The sequence below is a fragment of the Stomoxys calcitrans genome, chromosome 5 (genome assembly GCF_963082655.1).
Source record: "Stomoxys calcitrans chromosome 5, idStoCalc2.1, whole genome shotgun sequence".
Classification (NCBI taxonomy): domain Eukaryota; kingdom Metazoa; phylum Arthropoda; class Insecta; order Diptera; family Muscidae; genus Stomoxys; species Stomoxys calcitrans.
In genome coordinates this window covers 142,341,022-142,350,146 of record NC_081556.1, presented here as the reverse complement: position 1 = coordinate 142,350,146, position 9,125 = coordinate 142,341,022, and positions in this window count along the sequence as shown.

The following is a 9,125-nucleotide window of genomic DNA, read 5'->3' as shown; positions in this document are numbered from 1 at the left end:
TACCTGAAAGACTGTTATATGTGGCAGCAAGTATTTTGGGGTAATTGGTCATTACCACCTCCTCCGATCATTACCACCTTCAAAATTTCAGACAAAACGAGTAATAATTGGGCCCTCCAGAGGTTCAGAAAGTCAAATTGGGAGATCGGTTTATATGGCAGCAATATCAGGTATCCATTTAGACCATAGACCACACTTAACGCAGTTATTGGAAGTCATAGCAAAACGACATATGCAAAATTCCAACCAAATTTGATCAAAATTGCTCCCTCTTTAAAGTTCAAGAAGCCAAATTGGGAGGGAGATCGGTTTATATGGTCATTTATATAAGTCATACCAAAACGATATGTGCAAAATTTCAGCCAAATCGGATAAGAATTGCGCCCTCTAGAGCCTCAAGAAGTCTAATCGGGAGATCGGTTTATATGGCACTTATATCAGCCAAATCGGATAGGAATTGCGCCTTCTAGAGCCTCAAGAAGTCTAATCGGGAGATCGGTTTATATGGCACTTATATCAGGTTGTGGACCGATTTGAACCATACTTAACCCAATTGTTGGAAGTGATACCAAAACACCACGTGCAAAATTTCATCCAAATTGGATAAGAATTGCACCTTCTAGAAGCTCAAGAAGTCAAGAACAAGGCTACGGAGTCGATTCCGTAGCCTTAATTTTTTTTAACAACATTAAAAAAAAAAAAAAAATTAAAAAAAAAAAACATTTCATTTCCTAAGCCAATATAATTTTAAAATGGAAATAATTTTCTTAATATTCTGTGTTTATCGCCACTCCTATGGGTGACCACCATAAAATACCTATTACGGATGCTGACTGAGGAGGGATTTGAACACGGGTGCTACGCAGACGATGTTATAATACTTATAAGGGGTAAGAATCCGAACGTGCTATGCAGAAGGGCCGAAAGGGTTTTGCATATGGCATATGACTACGCTAGACCCAGAGGTCTTAATGTAAACCCAGAGAAGACTGAAATATGCCTGTTCAGTAGGAAGACGAAGGTGGGCCAATTTAACGCACCACGTTTCCACAATAGGACGATTTCGATATCTGACAAGGTCAAATACTTAGGTGTGATCTTGGACAGGAAACTGAATTGGAAGTGTCACATTCAGGAGCGTACTGAGAAGGCTCACAGATTGTGGGCACTATGTAGACGGGCCGTAGGCTCGAAATGGGGCCTGAATCCTACGATAGCCCACTGGCTCTACAGAAGCGTGATTAGACCAATACTTACTTACGCCTCAGTAGTTTGGTGGATTGCTATGGAGAAAAAGTGCAACATAAGGACCATACAACAGATTTAGAGAACATGTTTCCTTGGCATAGGCAGGTGAGGACCACGCCCACTAGGGCACTGGAGACTATTCTAGATATCCTACCCATTGACATTAAGTGTGAGGCAGCCATTGCGGCTATGAAACTTAAAGCGATGGGAGAACAAATTGAGGATGGGAGCAGCTTATACCATTGCGGTATAATCGAGGCGACGGTAGGAAACTTGGAAGGAAGGAAAGAGATTTCCGATCGGATACCTGAGATGAATTTTGAAGTCGAGTGCGAGGCACTGCTGCCATCGGCACAGTCTTGGATTGATAGAACCCTAGTATTGCCATCTGGAAGATCATGTTACAAGGATGGATCAAAGCTAGAGGACAGAGTGGGCCTGGGGGTTTAAATTGAGAACCCAGGGACTGAGATCTGTTTTAGACTGCCTGACCATAATACGGCACTGCAGGCGGGGATCCGGGCGATCACGGAATGCGTGAGGTGGTGTGGTGTTAACGCGAGGACGTCGAATGTGAACATCTTTACCGACAGTAAAATTGCAATTAGGGCAATAACAACCAGGACGGTAAGGTCACGAATAGTCTGGCAGTGTAAGGAGGAGATTAGCGCCTTCTCTGAGGATGGGAAAATCCGCATCGTTTGGGTACCGAGCCATAATGGAGTAAGGGGAAATGAAAGGGCAGACGATTTGGCGGTGAAGGCCAAAGGACTGCCGTCAATCAACTTGGTTAACCCGAAGCCTTTCGGGTCGACGCTGTCCGAGTTAAAGGAGTGGACGACGAATGCGAATGCAACATTGGAGAACAGCAAAACGATCGGTAGGACGGCGAAAATCCTATGGGGGCATCCATATTGTGAGAAGACGAGGCTATTTCTGAAAGGAAGCAAGAAGCAGGTCAGTATAGCTATTGATATCATAACGGGACACATAGGACTACGAGCTCACTTATGTAAAATCGGTACGGCAAGTGATTGCATGTGTAGGGCATGCGGGGAAGATGATGAGACGTTGGAGCATTTCCTTTGTCATTGCCCAGCTTTCGCGTCCAACAGATACCGGTACTTAGGTGGAGACACAATATCAGACATGAAGCAACTTAGGGAAGTGGTATTGAAAACAATTAAGGATTTTGTAAGTAGCACGGAATTCCTAACTTCAAATTTTCTTCTTAGAGGTTACTTTATAGTTTTTAGAGCGCACAACAAGCCGATTACTGGCTTAGGTGTATGTCCCTAGTGGCATGGGGCGGATTAATATCTGCACCCTTTTTCAACCTAACCTTATATTCTGTGACCATTAAGCGAAGAAAAGTGGATTTGAATGACATAAAACCGCATCTGCTTTCAAAAGAAGTGGGGTTATCATTATTAATTTATTTTTATTGGGTTGCCCAAAAAGTAATTGCGGATTTTTTAAAAGAAAGTAAATGCATTTTTAACAAAACTAAGAAGGACTTTAATCAAATATACTTTTTTTTACACTTTTTTTCTAAAGTAAGCTAAAAGTAACAGCTGATAACTGACAGAAGAAATAATGCAATCACAGAGTCACAAGCTGTGAAAAAATTTGTCAACGCCGACTATATGAAAAATCCGCAATTACTTTTTGGGCAACCAAATATATCCACTACCATAGGATGGGGTATACTAATCTAGTCATTCCATTTGTAACACCTCGAAATATTCGTCTAAGACCCCATATAGTATATATATTCTTGATCGTCATGACATTTTAAGTCGATCTAGCCATGCCCGTCCGTCCGTCCGTCGAAAGCACGCAAACTTTCGAAGGAGTAAAGCTAGTCGTTTAAAATTTTGCACAAATATTTCTTATTAGTGTAGGTCGGTTGGGATTGTAAATGGGCGAAATCTGTCCATGATTTGATATAGCTGCCATATAAGCCGATCTTGGGTCTTGACTTCTTGAGCATCTAGAGGGTGCAATTCTTATCCGATTTGGCTAAGATTTTGCATGAAGTGTTTTGGTATCACTTCCAACAACTGAGCTAAGTATGGTTCAAATCGGTTCATAACCTGATAAAGCTGCCATATATATTGATCTTGGATCTTGGCTTCTTCAGCCTCTTTAGGGGGCAATTCTTATCTAATTTGGCTGAAATTTTGAAAGAAGTGTTTTGGTATCACTTTCAACAACTGAGCTAAGTATGATTCAAATCGATACATAACCTGATATAGCTGCCATATAAACCGATCTGGGGTCTTGACTTCTTCAGCCTCTATTGGGCGCAATTCTTATCCGATTTGGCTGAAATTTTGCATGAAGTGTTTTGGTATCACTTCCAACAATTGCTAAGTATGGTTCAAATCGGTCCATAACCTGATATAGCTGCCATATAAACCGATCTTGTATCTAGACTTCTTGAGGCACTAGAGGGCGCATTTCTTATCCGATTTGGCTGAAATTTTGCATGAGGTTTTTTTGTTATGGCTTCCAACGACTACGCTAAATATGGTTCAAATCGATCTATAACCTCATATAGCTGCCATATAAACCTATCTGGGATTTTGACATCTTGAGCCAATAGAGGGCGCAATTCTTATCCGATTTGGCTGAAATTTAGCATGAAGTATTTTGTTATGACTTCAAACAACTGCACTAAATATGGTTCAAATCCATGCATAACCTGATATAGCTGCCATGTAAACCGATCGTGAATCTAGACTTCTTGAGCCACTAGAGGGAGCAATTCTTATTCGATTTGGCTGAAATTTAGCATGAAGTATTTTGTTATGATTTCCAACGACTATGCTAAGTATGGTTCAAATCGATACATAACCTGATATAGCTGCCATGTAAACCGATCTTGAATCTAGACTTTTTGAGCCACTAGAGGGCGCAATTCTTATCCGATTTGGCTGAAATTTTGCATGAGGTGTTTTGTTATGTTTCCAACAACTTTGTTAAATGTGGTTCAAATCGGTCCATAACCTGATATAGCTGCCATATATACAGATCTTAGATCTTGATTTCTTCAGGCTCTTTAGGGGCCAATTCTAATACGATTTGGCTAAGATTTTGCATGAGGTGTTTTGTTATGATTTCCAACAACTTTGTCAAGTGTGGTTCAAATCGGTCCATAACCTGATATAGCTGTCATATAAACCGATCTGGGGTCTTGACTTCTTCAGCCTCTATAGGGCGCAATTCTTATCCGATTTGGCTGAAATTTTGCATGAGGTGTTTTGTTATGACTTCCAACGCCTATGCTAAGTATGGTTCAAATCAGTCCATAACCTGATATAGCTGCCATATAAACCAATCTGGGATCTTGAATCTAGACTTTTTGAGCCACTACAGGGCGCAATTCTTATCAGATTTGTCTAAAATTTTGCATGAAGTATTTTGTTATGACTTCAAACAACTGCACTAAATATGGTTCAAATCGATACATAACCTGATATAGCTGCCGTATAAACCTATCTGGGATTTTGACATCTTGAGCCAATAGAGGGCGCAATTCTTATTCGATTTGGCAGAAATTTTGTACAATGGCTTCTCCTATGACCTTCAATATACGTGTCTAATATGGCTCCGAATCGATCAATAGCTTCATACAGCTCCCATATAAACCGATCTCCCGATTTTGCTTCTCGAGCCCCTACAAGGCGCAATTCTTATCCGAATGGAGTGAATCATTACACAATAACTTGTAAAGGGTGATTTTTTTGAGGTTAGGATTTTCATGCATTAGTATTTGACAGATCACGTGGGATTTCAGACATGGTGTCAAAGAGAAAGATGCTCAGTATGCTTTGACATTTCATCATGAATAGACTTACTAACGAGCAACGCTTGCAAATCATTGAATTTTATTACCAAAATCAGTGTTCGGTTCGAAATGTGTTCATTCACCGTTCAGCGATGAGGCTCATTTCTGGTTGAATGGCTACGTAAATAAGCAAAATTGCCGCATTTGGAGTGAAGAGCAACCAGAAGCCGTTCAAGAACTGCCCATGCATCCCGAAAAATGCACTGTTTGGTGTGGTTTGTACGCTGGTGGAATCATTGGACCGTATTTTTTCAAAGATGCTGTTGGACGCAACGTTACGGTGAATGAACACATTTCGAACCGAACACTGATTTTGGTAATAAAATTCAATGATTTGCAAGCGTTGCTCGTTAGTAAGTCTATTCATGATGAAATGTCAAAGCATACTGAGCATCTTTCTCTTTGACACCATGTCTGAAATCCCACGTGATCTGTCAAATACTAATGCATGAAAATCCTAACCTCAAAAAAAATCACCCTTTACAATGTTCAGCATTCAATTCATTTATGGTCCGAATCGGACTATAACCTGATATAGCTCCAATAGCATAACAGTTCTTGTTCAATATTCTTTGTTTGCCTAAAAAGAGATACCGGGAAAAGAACTCGACAAATGCGACCCATGATGGAGGGTATATAAGATTCGCCCCGGCCGAACTTAGCACGCTCTTACTTGTTAAAGATAGGCAGAAATTGTGTTTGCTACTGTTATAGCATTTTACTGGTATCCCCGATCGCCATTTCGTTGGGTTTCATATTGGGTTGCCCAAAAAGTAATTGCGGATTGTTCATATAGTCGGCGTTGACAAATTTTTTCACAGCTTGTGACTCTGTAATTGCATTCTTTCTTTTGTCAGTTATCAGCTGTTACTTTTAGCTTGCTTTAGAAAAAAAGTGTAAAAAAAGTATATTTGATTAAAGTTAATTCTAAGCTTTATTAAAAATGCATTTAATTTCTTTTAAAAAATCCGCAATTACTTTTTGGGCAACCCAATACTTCTCTCATATCAATGAGGGCATTGTAAGTTTAATTCTCATTGAACTTACAATGATAAGAGGCCTCCTTTTCTATGCCGAGTTCGTAAGGCGTGAAGCATAGCGCCATCACTTAGAACAGAAGTTTTAACATGACAGGATATCACACAAATGTAGCAAGGCATAAGTAAGGGATTTTGAGCCCAGGCGTTCGGTGTCATAGGTGGACACTAAAAATTAAAAAATTAAAAATGCATGATATATATTTAACTTTTTTTTTGTATAATTCCACTTTTTATTTTTATATGTTTTCAGTATTTGTCTTTTAAATAAATTAATTCAGAATAATATATAATATTTTAGTTATGTATAATTTTTAACAGTTTCTTACTAATACATCGTCTCGTCTAACTTCCCTCAATTGTTTTGTATCGTTCAATTTTGTTTTTATCTGTTTTATTATTTATTTTTGCCACGGAGTGTATGTATATATATATATTTAATTTATTTTAATTATTATTATTATTATTTATTTAAATAATCATTACTTTAAATATGGCTTTAAATTTGTTTTCGGTTTTCCTTCATTGGTTTAGCTAAAGAATATGATATCGCAATGTAATTTTTGTAATGTTTATCTGTTTGCCCTTTTACTTGTTATCGGTCTTACAATTTTGTAGTTTTCTTTTTTACCTTTCTTCATTCTGTTGATTTGGTTAGTTTTTTTTTATGTATATATAATATCGTTTAAACAAATTCTTTATATATATGAATACAATAATATTACTTTCATCACAACAAATATTAAATGTGGCTAGAACAAGACGGAGTAGTAGGAGGTTGAGAAAAGAATCAGGCAGGGGCAGAATACAGAGATTGAGATAGATAGAGTGAGAGAAGAAGGACCAAGAATATATATATAGATACAATATATAGTATTAAATAAATTGTTAATTATAAATAATTTGTCATTATTCTTAGTTATTGAAATTCATTTGACTGTCTGTTTGTTTGGTTGGTATGTTTGGTTGTCTTTTGTCACTTTAATTAGTTTTCTTCTGCATTTTATTTAATGTTTATTTTTCTTTTTAATAATATCCATCATAATAACAATTAGATAAATATATATATATATAGTAGCCAGTAGTTATTGTACAATATATTCAGTTATCAATTTATAAATTTTTATAAGTTTAATAAAAAGAAAGTTGAAAAGAATCGGCTTAAAGAAATTTGAAAAAAATTTCTAAAATTTAGTATTCTGCATTTTAACACTTTGGCTCTCTTAACTTCAAGTAAAAAATCTTTTCCCAAAGGATATTTTTTCTTTAACAGTAAGAAAATTTAATGTATCTTTAAGGACAGGATAACATTTGTCAGCCTGGAAATTAATAAATCCCACAATTGGTAAGCTTTCTTCAACATGGCACAGGATTCAGTAACGTTGCCTTTTAAACTACCACTATATCTAAGAAGTTTTAGTCCAAATCAGTTCAGATTTAGATATAGCTTCCATAAATATGTTTGTCAAACTTTGAGTAGTTATTACGTATAGGGTTGCCCAAAAAGAAATTGCGGATTTTTTAAAAGAAAGTAAATGCATTTTTAATAAAACTTATAATTGCCATAACCTTTTGCCATCTTTCTGGCAAATTTAGTATTCCACGCTCATAGAACTTCTGGCCTTTATCTGCAAAAAACTGAACCAAGTGCGATTTTATAGCCTCATCATTGCCGAAAGTTTTACCATTTAAGAAGTTCTGCAAAGATCGAAATAAATGGTAGTCTGATGGTGCAAGGTCAGGGCTTTATGGGGGATGCATCAAATGTTCCCAGCCCAGCTCACTCAGTTTTTGGCGAGTGACCAAAGATGTGTGCGGTCTAGCGTTGTCCTGGTGGAATATGACACCTATACGATTGCCCAATTCTGGTCGCTTCTCCTTGATGGCTGTATTCAATTTGTCCAATTGTTGACAGTAAACATCCGAATTAATCGTTTGGTTCCTTGGAAGCAGCTCAAAATATACCACACCCTTCCAATCCCACCAAACAGACAGCATAACCTTCTTTTGGTGGATATCAGCCTTTGAAGTGGTTTGAGCTGGTTCACCATGCTTGGACCATGATCGTTGTCGACTAACGTTGTTGTAAACAATCCATTTTTCATCTCCAGTTATGATTCGTTTTAAAAACGGATCGAATTCATTGCGTTTAAGGTGCATATCACAAGCGTTGATTCGGTTTGTTAAATGAATTTCTTTCAATACATGTGGTACCCATATTAAAATTGACGCCAATCAAACAAATGTAAACAAAATTTCGCGCACTTTTTTTCTAAAGCAAGCCAAAAGTAACAGCTGATAACTGACAGAAGAAAGAATGCAATTACAGAGTCACAAGCCGTTGAAAAAATTTGTCAACGCCGACTATATTACTACTATATTACCGACAATTACTTTTTGGGCAACCCAATACATGGCATTGTACCTCATAAATGTCGCCAGCATTAGGAGGGGATAAACACTGCTATATCGGGTCAGATTTGGATATAGCTCCCATATAAACCTATCTTCCGATTTGACTTCTTGGGCCCCTGGAAGCCTCAATTTTGTACATAGCGTTCTGTTATAACTTCCCATAACTGTGTTAAGTACGGTTCAAATCGGTCAAGAACCTGATGTAGCTCATATATAAACCGATCGCCCAATTTGACTTCCTGAGCCCATACAAGCCGCAATTTTTGTCCGATTTTGCTGAAATTTTGTACGTATTGTTCTGTTATGAATCTCAACAGCTGCGCCAAGTAAGGTCCAATTCCGTCTATAACCAGAAATAGCTCCCATGTTCTAGCAGAATCCATGGTGTTGGGTTTCCAAGGCTTGGCCCGGCCGAACTTAGCACGCTTAGCACTTGTTGATGTTTGACATGTGTTTGTGTTCTTTGAAATTCATTGTAATGTTTTGCAAATCTTTAAATCTCTTTTTTTAATATCAAGTAAAAAATTTTTACCCAGATGAAATCTTTTCTTAAAAAGTTGAAATGTTTCCTA